The following is a 12,932-nucleotide window of genomic DNA, read 5'->3' on the forward strand; positions in this document are numbered from 1 at the left end:
GAGCAGATGTTGTACCCATAAATTCTACTTCCCAAAAACAGGAGCTTTTTAAAAGAAAACCACATAACTTTTAAAAGGCACTGGGATTCCTCTGCTTCTAGATCATTGCTAGGTTAGGAAAATAAAGTTTTTTCTACCAGGAATCACAAGTTAGAACTGAGTATTCTCCAAAGTGTAATTTCTAGAGTGTAGTGTCACTCCAGGCAAAGATTATTCAGTTCTCATGCCCAACATCCACAACTAGCTATCAGAAAGGTTAACAGTCTGATAGCTCATCGAAACAGTCCAGCATAATTAGGCTTCATCAAACAATGTCATTATGCTCTTCTAAGATGCAAATAAACCAAAACAGGAAATACTAAAATCGAAATATTTGTCACGGTCATACAAATTGTTAGTTCCTTGTTGTATCCCCCCTTCTATAACATTAATAAAGGGAACATTTTACTGCAAAGAATATTTTATTTTATACATCACCAGCCATGAATTTTTGCCATTAGTTATTATACAAATGCTGCCTAGTGCCATTATCCAAATGACATAACCATTTTACATCCACAATTCACTTAAGTAGAATTTTCATGATTTACATAAGTACATCTATCAGTGAAGATTTAACACTGAGATGCAATCTAATATCCGTAATATGATGTTTTGTAGACGGCAATGTAGAAGAGATATATTTTAATCACTTTTCATTTAAGCGAACTTACATAAAATATAAACTAATAATTTAGCAGTTCCAAGTCTCCAAAGGGCATTTTCAAATGTACATAAAAGAAATGGTTACAGAGATGTTTAAGAAGCATCTTCATATCCACATCCTGTTGTAACTGCTGTATCATTTTCTCTTCCAACTCCTTCCCTTTGCCTGCAAGAGGGGCTTGGATAAGATGGATGTTTTGCTTGACTTCTTTGATATCCTGAACTTCTGTAGCTCTTTATTTTTCTTCAATTTGTTCATTATAAATTTAGCTTGGCATTTCTGTTAGATCTCTTCAACTCTCTTCATTGCATCAATAGTTTAATTCCATAGCCCTCGCTGGTGTTTGATAGGTTCATTTCTATGTTTGTTAAATTCAAATGAATTATCCACTGTAAGCTCTTTACCAGCTGCTTTCTGGAATGCTTTGGTCCACCTAACTTTGTGAGGATTGCACTTCTTTTTAAAGTGTTTATGACATTTAGATTTACAAAATCTGAACACTTTGCAATTGTTGCAGATGAACATCATGCTGTGGCCAGGGTAGATGGGCCCCGAACAGAAATAACACTTCTCGAAACACATGTTGAACCCGTGTGGGTCCCCACTGACCAAATGCCAACCTTGAGGGCCAACTATAATTTTTTTTAACTTTTCATTTTGAAATAATGATAGAGTCACCAGAAGGTTCAAAGAAAGTGTACAGGGAGGCCCAGTGTACCCTATACCTTGCCTCCTTCAGTGGTGGTAACATCTTGAATAATTACAGTACAAAATCAAAATCAGGAAATTGACATTGAAATGCTCCACAGAGCTGATTCAGATTTCATTGGTTTTATAAGCACACATGTGTGTACTTCTATACAATCTTATTACGAGTGTAGCTTCCTGTAACCACCAACACAATTGAGATACACAACTGTGCCATCACTACAAGGCTGCCTCATGCTGTGACTGCCCAGCAGGTTCACCCTGCCCACTGCCTAGACAGAGCTGTTTTATCAAGACAGCGGAATTTCGATAGAGAAAGAGTCATTCATGCAGAGCTGTCTGTGTGGGAGACCAGAGTTTCATTATTACTCAAAAGCAGTCTCCCTGAGCATTCATTCAGGGATCAGAGGGTTTTTTATTTGTTTGTTTGTTTGTTTGTTTTTTGGTTTTTGGTTTTTTTTTTTTGAGACAGTGTCGCTCTGCTGCCCAGGCTGAAGTGCAGTGGTGCGATCTTGGCTCACAGCAACCTCCACCCTCCCGGGTTCAAGCCATTCTCTTGCCTCAGCCTCCTGAGTGGCTGGGATTATTGGCGCCTGCCATCACGCCCAGCTAATTTTTGTTTTTCACTAGTGACAGAGTTTTGACATGTTGGCCAGCCTGGTCTCAAACCCCTGAACTCAGGTGATCTGCCCGCCTTGGCCTCCCAAAGTGCTAGGATTACAGGTGTGAGCCACTGGGCCTGGCCAAGTGTTTAGCTTTTTAAGAAACTGATATTTTCCAGAGTGGCTATACTATTTTACATTACTATCAGTGTAGGGAAGTAGATAATTTTCTATCTTTCATAGTTCTTAGCTGGGATGGGCCACTGTAACAAAAAAACAGATTAAAAAGAGACAAATAAAGAGAAGATTATGAACATGTATACCTCGTGTCATATATACAGGGGAATACCCAGAGAAATTGGTAAATTTTGAAGTGGTGGCTTTGAACTCAGACTTAAATACCATGTCTGCTGAAACAAAAAGAAGGGTGCAGGGAAAGTTGGTTATGCTCAGGAAAAACTGGCAAATAAGAGTAAGATTTGTTATGGAGATTTAAGTCAGTGTCTTCTCCATCAATAACGTATAACCGTCTCCAGTGACTTAGAGTCATCCTCTCTTCCTGGGACAATGTGGATGATAGGGTAACTTCCACTGTTTTCAGAGCTTCTCCTGTGGTTGCAGTTTCCCAAAATAATCAGCTCAAAATAAGAAAGGGGAGAGGAGAGAAAAAGAAGGAGAGTTATTATAAGGAATTGGCTTATGTGGTTATGGAGGCTGAGAAGTCCCACCATCTGCCATCTGCAAGCTGGCAGCTGGGGAAAGCCAGGGGTGTCATTCAATCTGAGTCCAAAGGCCTGAGAACCAGGGGAGCTGACGATGTGAATTGCAGTCTGAGGGAAGGAGAGACTGATATTCCAGCTCAAGTCGTCTGGCAGAAAAGAAGGGCCAAATTCAGGGCCAGGCAAAGTGGCTCATGCCTGTAATCCCAGCACTTTGTGGGGCTAAGGCAGATGGATCACTTGAGCTCAGGAGTTTGAGACCAGCCTGGCCAACATGGCGAAACCCCATCTCTACTAAAAATACAAAAATTAGCTGGGCGTGGTGGCACATGCCTGTAATCCCAGCTATTTGGGAGGCTGAGGCGGGAGAATTGCTTGAACCCAGGAGGCAGAGGTTGCAGTGAGTCAAGATCGCACCACTGCACTCCAGCCTGGGTGACAGAGTGAGACTTTGTCTCCAAAAAAAGAAAAAGAAAAAGGACCAAATTCTCCTTTCCTCTGCCTTACAGCCCTCAACAGCCCATTGACGAGGGTGATCCACTCATAGACAGAATCGGAAATGACGTTTCGCCAAATATCTGGGAACCCCATGATCCAATCAAGACGAAACATAAAATTAACCATCACAAATGCTAATGATCAGATATAAAATGGGAAGTGGAGTAGGGAGTACTTAGAGGTGGGAGGCAACAGTTGTCATTGCAAACAACATGGTTGGGGAACCTGCCCTGAGACAGTAACATGTAGATCTGAAGGACAGAGTAGGGGGCTTAAGAAGGGAAGGGACTCACCCATGACCCTCACCCTCATCCACTAACTCCTAACTGTGTTCTCTCCCTGATTATAGCTGGTTGTTTTATTTTCATAAAGTCATGAGATGTTAGAGATGGAAGTGACCATTGGGGATGGCCGTAAGTTTCACTGAAGATCCTAAGTCTATTAAACAAAAAATTGAATTTTTGTGGCAACTCAGATTGATAGTGGTGGCTTTCTGGAGCATGGCGTAGAGCAAGATCCAGAGGTTAGGTCTGGGTTCAGAGCAAAGAGTGATGCTTTCCCCAAGCTCAGCAGGAGGATGGTGACATTAGACAGTAGGTGGCCCATTGCTCTTCTAGTGTGATCCTCCCATTACATGATGAGGACACAGGCAGCTGGAGTGTAACAGACAGGAAGTGGCTGGATTTTCAAAATGGTCTTTAACATGAACACTTTTATGCCTTCACTGTCTCCATGATTGACTAAGGGAAAGTAAAAGAAACGGAGGACACGAGACACGGTGGCTCACACCTATAATCCCAGCACTTTGGCAGGCCGAGGTGGGAGGGTCACCTCATGTCAGGAGTTCGAGACCAGCCTGGCCAACATGGTGAACCCTGTCTCTACTAAAAATACAAAAAATTAGCTGGGCGTGGTTGAGAGGTTGAGCTACTTGAGAGGTTGAGGCAGGAGAATAGCTTGAACCCAGGAGGCAGAGGTTACACAGAGCCGAGATTGCGCCACTGCACTCCAGCCTAGGTGACAGAGTGAGACTGTCTCAAAAAAAAAAAAAAAAAAAGAAAGAAAGAAAAAGAAATGGAGGACTCCACTCTTGGTTACAATAAAAAGAGTCCCTGCCTCCCAAACTTGCAGTTCCTCTCAGGCAACCATTTTATTCCAGGGCTTAGTCAGGCCTCCAGAAATGTGAGTTTCTCTTCTTTGTGGATTCAGCCCAGGGAAGAAAGGTACACTTGCAACGCCACACCCACAAAGATGCTCCCTGGACTTGGATAAAAGAGCACAAGATACCATTTTTATCACTTAACCCGGTAAAAGAAGACACCCACACAGACCACCAGGACCACACAGTAGGAACAGAGGCCCACCTTCCCCTGTGCTGCCCACGTTCCTAGAGGGATCTGAATGAAGCAACTGTTTAACTAACGCAACCGTGTTTAAAGTGCCCAAGGGACCCACGCTCTTTAAATGATGCATAATTGAGTCGTTTTGTAAAATACAGTCCCTTGATTTATTTGCTTAGTAGCTTTTAGTTTGTCTGCTAGGTTTCTCCAAAAAAGAATACAAATGTGTTTAGGCATAAATTGTTTTCAATCACTTTCTTGGTGTCTACATTACCCTCCATGTAATATATTAGGGTTTCCTAAGCCACAAATGGTATGATTGATGGTATAAACACTTGAAGCTCACTGCGACCTTAAACTCCTGGGCTCAAGCAATCCTCCTCCCTCAGCCTCCCAAGCAGCTGGGACTACAGGTGGGTGTCACCATGCCCAGCTAATTTTTAAAATTTTTTGTAGGGATGGGGACCTTGCTATGTTGCTCAGGCTGGTCTCGAACTCCTGGCCTCAAGTGATCCTCCCACCTTGACCTCCCAAAGTGCTAGGATGACAGGCATGAGCACCATAACCGGCCCCCATCTCTTTGTAATACACTAGAATTATGATATGGCAACAGAAAGAATTGACCTTCTTGCCAGCAGTTGCATCAAACAAGTAGAATGATTTGAAAATGAGCAAAACGAACCTTGTTATTTTTGACTTAAATGTTCTTGAGAACAAAAATGATGATGCCAGACTTCAGAAGATGGTCCCTTGAGGGTTTAATGGTTGAAAATCATCCTCGCTTTCCTACCCCTTTCAATACACATACACACACACACACACACAGTGTTGGGCTCAGTGACACCACATAACAATAGCAACAGGCTTAAGGACAGAGCAAGCACAGTTGCATCAGGCTACGGGAGAAGGGAAACTAGACTGTGCACTGAGATTAAAAATGGGTTGGGCGAGTCATCAAACAACCCTGTCAAAAAGCACGATGTCTGATTTCACAGCCTCCATTGCTCCCTCCAACACCACGTGGAACATAAACTCCAAACTGATGAAGTCTCAGGCAGGTCAATCACCTTCTACTCAGCCCCAATGTGAAAGAGACTCATACGGGAAAGCCTGCTCTAAACACAGGCTTATCTGTGTTGCAAGATGATGAAACATTACAGACTTAGGGAATTCATTCTCAGGTGAGAATTCAGAAACTGGCCCTGGGGGCTGTAAAATATACTGGCCATGAGTCCCTTAGGTAGTCAAAAGGATAAGACGACCAAAGTCTAACCTGAGCTGATGTTACTGACATGAGTGTCAGTACATGCATCTGAAACTTACTCTGTCAATTCTCAAGAGAGGAAATGAAAGTAAAAGCATTTGTCACTTGAGGAATTTCTCTGTATGCATGATTATTTATTGCATTTCTCACATATTCAAAGTTGCTTTTGAGCCAAACTATGAAGTGAGTAAAACTTGACTTTTGTTCCTTGATTCCTTATTTTCTCGCCTCACTTTTTTTTTCTTTTGACAGTTACATTAGTTAGGATACTAGTTTTACTCCTACTACAGAGAGAGTGACCCCAAATAATACTGATTTAAGTGAGATGAAGGTTTATTTCTCTGACACACAGAAGTCCAAGCTAGTATGCCGCTACCAGTAATACCAGGAATAGTTTTAGGGACTCGAATGCTTACCTAGTTACTTTGCAATCTGCAACATATGCTTTTTTCATCTTCTCTTGGTGCGACATGGCTGCTCCTGATCCCGCCAACTCATCTGTATTCCCTCCTGCAGAAGGAAACGAAGGGGCAAGGGGCATGACCTGAAAGTTGCACGCATCACTTCTGCTCAAGCCCCACTGGCCAGAATTTAGTCCTATGCCCACGCCAAACTGCAAGGGAGATATCGTTTAAAGCACAGAACGGTGATTTGGGTTCGGAATGAAGACCCTGAGTGATCTGGAATGGCTACATCTGTTCACTATGTGAAAAGTTGGTGATTAATTCAAGGCTGTACTGTGGAGGAGAAGCTAAGAGGCCTGAGTGCACCAAAAAGATGCTGACAGATTCAGCGGGGGCAGGAAGTGACCTAGGCCCTGGAGAGAAACTAGGGGACTCCCAGGAAAGCTGGCTTGTAGTGACACAGGAGTTAAAAAGGAATTACTTAGGGAGATAGCAAGGGCATGGGAGTCCTTGGGAGGGCTTTCCTTTTAATGAAAAGCAGCCCCAAATCATTTTCTAACAAAGAGCAGCTGGTAAAGTTGAGCTGCAGACGTAGACAAACAACCTGACAGCTTGTTGCACAGATGCATGCCAGCAGGAACTAAGGACTAGACATTTTCAAGATGGCAGCTCCATCTTGCGTTCTCTGCCAGCCATGCGTACAGCAAGAAGCAGACAAAATGGCCCCCATCAACTGGAAAGTCTATTTGCATAAGAAGATTAGGGTAGGGTGACCAGCCTTCCCCAAGAGCTTTGTAAATGTCATACCTGATGGAACCAATCTGTGAGGCCTACTAAATCAGACAACGCCTCCTCAAACTGGACTATAAAACTCGGTGCATTCTCCATCAGCCAGTCTTTTCTGCTCAGAGACTCCAGGTGAAGCCAGCTGGACTTCCTGGGTCGAGTGGGGACTTGGAGAACTTTTCTGTCTTACAAGAGGATTGTAAAATGCACCAATCAGCGCTCTGTAGCTAGCAAGAGGATTGTAAAATGCACCAATCAGCACTCTGTAAAATGCAACAATCAGCACTCTGTCAAATGCACCAATCAGTGCTCTGCAAAATGCACCAATCAGCAGGAGTCTAAAAGTAGTCAGTCGTGGGAGGATTGAAAAAAGGGCCCTCTGATAGGACAGAAACAGAACATGGGAGGGGACAAATAAGGGAATAAAAGCTGGCCAACCCTTAGCCAGCAGTAGTAACTAGCTTGGGTCCCAATCAACGTTGTTTATTTGGAAATGGGTAAATCTTGGACACAGAAGGTAGCTCAGGTACCATTTTCCTATGATATTATAGCTCAGTGTATTCAGGAATTGCAGAAACCAACCAACTGAACAAATTAAGCTGGTATTTTCATTGCAACTTGACTAATGTACACATATTGCCAATGGCAGTCTTTCCTTTTTTTGAGACAGGGTCTTGCTCTGTCGCCCAGGCTGGAATGCAGCAATGCAATCATGGCTCACTGCAGCCTCAACTTCTTCCACCTCAAGCCTCCTGAGTAGCTGGGACTAAAGTGTGTGCCACCACACCTGGCTAATTTTTTTGTATTTTTTTTGTGGAGACAGGGTTTCGCCATGTTGTCTAGGCTGGTCTCAAACTCCTGGGCGCAAGCAATCTACCTGCCTCGGCCTCCCAAAATGAAGGGATTACAGGAGTGAGCCACCACACATGGCTGCCAATGGCAATTTTTAAAGTATATGTGTGATTTGAAGATGATGCTATCAAATAAATAATTATTTCTTTCAATTTAATTGGCTATAGACACAAGTAGCTCCGAGATGTTTAAAACTCTGAAGGATTATATTGGCTTAAGTGTAGTTAGCACTTTAAGATTCACATCGGAGTGAGTTCTGATGGTGTAGCTGCAATGACAGAAAAGCTTTCTAGAATAGATACACAGATTAAGGATTTTACACTGGAATATAAACCAACATACTGCTTCCTTCATAACATCTTACTACAAAAAAAAAAAAAAGTCAATGTGGTTAGCATTATCATAAGAATTGTGAATTAAATAAAAGCTAATGTGTTAAAATTAAGATAATTATCTTCATGTAACAATACGAAAGCTGATTATATGTAATATGTATGCATGTTGAGGTATAATGTTTGTCAAAAGGAGGCCATCTGTCAAGAATGTTTGAACTATGAAACAAACTCTATGCCTCTGAAAGATAAAAAACTAGGTTGGTTCACCTTTTTTTTTGAGATGCAGTCTCACTCTATCTCCCAGGCTGGAGTGCAGTGGTGCGATCTCGGCTCACTACAACGTCCGTCTCCCAGGTTCAGGCAATTCACCTGCCTCAGTTCCCCAGTAGCTGGGATTACAGGAGCACAGCACCATGCCCAGCTAATTTTGTATTTTTAGTAGAGATGGGATTTCACCATGTTGGCCAGGCTGACCTTGAACTCCTGACCTCAACTGATCCTCCTGCCTCAGCCTCCCAAAGTGCTGGGATTACAGACGTGAGCCACTGCACCCAGCCTTGGTTCCACCTTTTAAAATATGTAAATATTGTAAAAACAATCTTGCTGATTTATTTGATATCATCAGTATTTTGAGTAATCTTAATATTCCCATGCAAGGAAGGAGTACAATATATTTTTCAAAAGATTAAAAGGCAAAAGTAGAAGTTAGAAGCTTGCCAGTACAGTTCCTTCAGATGCTGTGATTATAGATTGTCATAACATGTTCCATAATTATCAATAAAATAGGTGATAATCTTGATATTGCATGTCTGTCAAAATTTACCACCACATGTATTATGAACTTGACAAAATGTTTTGAATTTTGTTTTCCATCAAAAGAAGATACACAAATAGGAAATTCTTAGATCTGGAATATATTTTTTCCATCAAAAAAGAGTTTAAATTGACCTGTAATTTTACAGGAGAAATTGCTGGGACTGCCTACTGACGAATGATTAAAGATACATTTTGAAAATACAGCATCACTTGCTTCCTTTTGCAGAAAAGTGAAAAAATTAATATCCTGGGCTTAATCCAATGCTTCAAAATTTCTTCTTCTATTTCTATTACCTTGTGATTTTGGTTTCTCTGTTATAAATGATTTTAGAGCCAAACAGAAATAGTTTAGAACCATATTATGCTCTGTATCAGGAGGTCAGGAGTTCAAAACCAGCCTGGCCAACATGGGGTGAAACCCTGTGTCTACTAAAAAATACAAAAATTAGCTAGGTGTGGCTGTGCACACCATCATCCCGGCTACTTGGGAAGCTGACACAAGAGAATCGCTTGGACCAGGGAGGCAGAGGTTGCAGTGAGCCGAGATTGCACCATCGCACTCCAGCCTGGGCGACAGAGCGAGACTTCTTCTCTCAAAAAACAAAAACAAAAACAAAAACAAAAACAAAACAAAACAAAACAAAAAAAACACAAAAAACAAAAAACAAAAACAAAAACAAAAAACCAAAAATGTCCAAAACAGATTGAAAAAAAGAAAATCTGGTCCTTCACCACAGGTAATTTGAGAAGCACTGATTTAAAATAGTAGCTCTCGATCCTGCTTTATTTCTCTTCATGGCTTTTACTAACACCTCGCATTATAAAGTTCTGTCTGTTTAATCATTTGTTTCTTGCACATCTCTTAGACTAGGGTGCAGCTCAGTGGGAATGGGAACCTCCTCGTTCACAATTATACTTCTAGATCCTCAGCAGTTGCTGGCATGTGGTAGATGGTCTGTATTTGTTTTCGTGGAGAAAGGACTCAGTTCTCAGGCATAACAAGTGAGGTGAATGTGTTCATTTGGCTAAAGTTGCCCAGGATTTCCTCAGTGTCCAGATGCAGTCTCCTTATCTAATATTAAACACGTCTGTTACCAAATATTCTCTATTAATTATCACTGTTGATACAGCTCTGTGATTACAGCACTTGTCCTGATTTTCTGAGTCCTAGGAATCCTGACACCTAAGCATACTCACTAATAATTGAATGAGCCATTGAATGAGCCATGGACCTGCTATTAAGAATTGGGGACACACAAATACACTTTAGATAGTTTCCTTTTTTTTTTTTTTTTTCTTTTTTTTGAGATAGAGTCTCACTCTCTCCCCCAGGCTGGAGTGCAGTGGTATGATTTCGGCTCACTGCAACCTCCACTTCCTGGGCTCAAGCGATTCTCCTGCCTCAGACTTCCAAGTAGCTGGGATTACAGGCACCGGCCACCACGCCCAGCTAATTTTTGTGTTTTTAGTAGAGATGGGGTTTCACCGTGTTGGCCAGGCTCGTCTCGAACTCCTGACTTCAGGTGATCCACCCGCCTGGGCCTCCCAAAATGCTGGGATTACAGGCATGAGCCACGGTGCCAGGCCCATTTTAGATATTTTCATCCAAATGATCACAATTTTACATTTTTTTTTTTTTTTTTTTTTGAGACGGAGTCTCATTCTGTCGCCCAGACTGGAGTGCAGTGGCCAGATCTCAGCTCACTGCAAGCTCCACCTCCTGGGCTTACACCATTCTCCTGCCTCAGCCTCCTAAGTAGCCGGGACTACAGGCACCCGCCACCTCGCCTGGCTAGTTTTTTTGTATTTTTTTTTTTAGTAGAGATGGGGTTTCACTGTGTTAGCCGGGATGGTCTCGATCTCCTGACCTCGTGATCCCCCCGTCTCGGCCTCCCAAAGTGCTAGGATTATAAGCTTGAGCCGCCGCGCCCGGCTTAATTTTTTTTTTTTTTTTTTTTTTTTTTTTTTTTTTTTTGGTCACAAAAGTAATAAGTCTTAGTTATTTAGAAAACTAATCAATATAAATTTTTTCATGCCCTGATGAGGAGTTCAATTAACGAGGTCACAAGGAGTCTCTCTCTTGCATGCATTTAGATTATGAAAAAAAAACAAGAGGATGAGACTTTTTTTTTTCTTTTTTGAGACAGAGTCTCTCTCTGACACCCAGGCTGGAGTGCAGTGATATGATCACAGCTCGCTGCAGCCTTGATCACCTGGGCTCAAGTGATTCTCCCACTTCAGCCTCCCAACTAACTAGGACTACAGGCACTTGCTACCACACCTGGCTAATTTTTTTCTTTCTTTCTTTTTTTTTAAAGAGATGAGACCTCACTGTGTTGTCCAGGCTGGTCTGGAACTCTTGAATTCAAGCCATCCTCTTGCTTTGGCCTCCCAAATTTCTGGGATTAGAGGCATGAGCCACCACTCCCAGCCAAGACTTCAAACAGAACTTCAGACTTTTCAAACATAACTGGCCAGGCGCGGTGGCTCGTGGCAAGGTGTGGTGGCTCACACCTGTAATCGCAACACTCTGGGAGGCCGAGGCGGGCAGGTCATTTGAAGTCAGGAGTTCGAGACCAGCCTGGCCAACATGGTGAAACCCTGTCTCTACTAAAAACACAAAAATAAGCTGGGCATGGTGGCCCGTGCCTGTAATTCCAGCTACTCGGGAGGCTGAGGCAGGAGAATCACTTGAACCAGGGAGTCGGAGGTTGCAGTGAGCTGAGATCGCGCCACTGCATTTCAGCCTGGCAACAGAGCGAGACTCTGTCAAAAGAGAGAGAGAGAGAGAGAGAGAGGAAGGAAGGAAGGAAGGAAGGAAGGAAGGAAGGAAGGAAGGAAGGAAGGAAGGAAGGAAGGAAGGCCGCCCAAGGGAGGGAGGCAAAGCAAGATGGCCAAAGAGAAGCCTCCAGCAATCGTTCTGTTCATAGGAACACCACATTTGCCAACTATCTACACTAAAGAGCACCTTCATAAGAACCAAAAATCAGGTGAGCAATCACAATACCTGGTTTTAACTTCATATCACTGACAGAGGCATTGAAGAGCGTAGAAAAGAAAGTCTTGAATCTCTGATGCCACCCCTCCCCAGTCTTCCAGCAATGGCTGCTCGGTGCAGAGAGAGCATCTGTGTGCTTGTGGGAAGGAGAATGCAGAGGCTGGGGGACTTTTCATTAGAACTCAGTGCTGCCAACACAGGGCAGAACTCAGCTGGTGACCATGGAGGGAGCATTTAGACCAGCCTTAGCCAAAGGGACATTGCCCATACCAGTGGTTGGAATTTGAGTTTTGGCAAGCCTTGCCACCATGGGCTAAATGGCCCTGGGGTCCTAAATAAACCTAAACGGCTCTCTAGGCCACAAGGGCTACAAATCCCAGGCAAGTCCTAGTGCTGTGCTAGGCTTGGAGCCAGGGTACTGTGGGGACACGCACCCTAGTGAAACACTAGCCAGGGGTGCTAAGGGAGTACTCCCCCAAACCCAGGCAGCACAGCTTGCAGCAATGAAAGTGACTCCTTCCTTCTGCTTGAACAGAGGAGAGGGAAGAGTAAAGATGACTTTGTTTTGCACCTTGGATACCAGCTCAGCTACAGTAGGATAGGGCACGGGGCAGAGTCGTGAGGCCCCTATTCCAGGCACTAGCTGCTGGATGACATTTCTAGACACACCTGGGCCAGAACGGAATCCGCTGCTTTGAATAGGAGGACCCAGTCCTGGCAGGATCCATCACCTGCTGACTAAAGAGGCCTTGAGCCCTGAATAATCAGCGTGGTAACCAGGTAGTATGCGCTGTGGGCCCGGCTGAGAGACTCTGAGATGTGCTGACTTCAGATGTGATGCAGCATATTCCCAGCTGCAGTGGCTATGAGGAGAGGGTCCCTCTGCTTGAGGAAAAAAGAATGA

The 12,932-nt window shown here is 43.3% G+C and overlaps 1 pseudogene; it reads right to left on the bottom strand.

Moving 5' to 3' along the window:
* Nucleotides 1-725: 725 nt before the first annotated feature.
* LOC126941083 (probable ribosome biogenesis protein RLP24) lies at nt 726-1,313 on the bottom strand (annotated as a pseudogene).
* Between the last annotated feature and the right edge of the window lie 11,619 nt (nt 1,314-12,932).

Source organism: Macaca thibetana, chromosome 18 (assembly GCF_024542745.1).
Source record: "Macaca thibetana thibetana isolate TM-01 chromosome 18, ASM2454274v1, whole genome shotgun sequence".
In the NCBI taxonomy this organism is placed as follows: Eukaryota; Metazoa; Chordata; class Mammalia; order Primates; family Cercopithecidae; genus Macaca; species Macaca thibetana.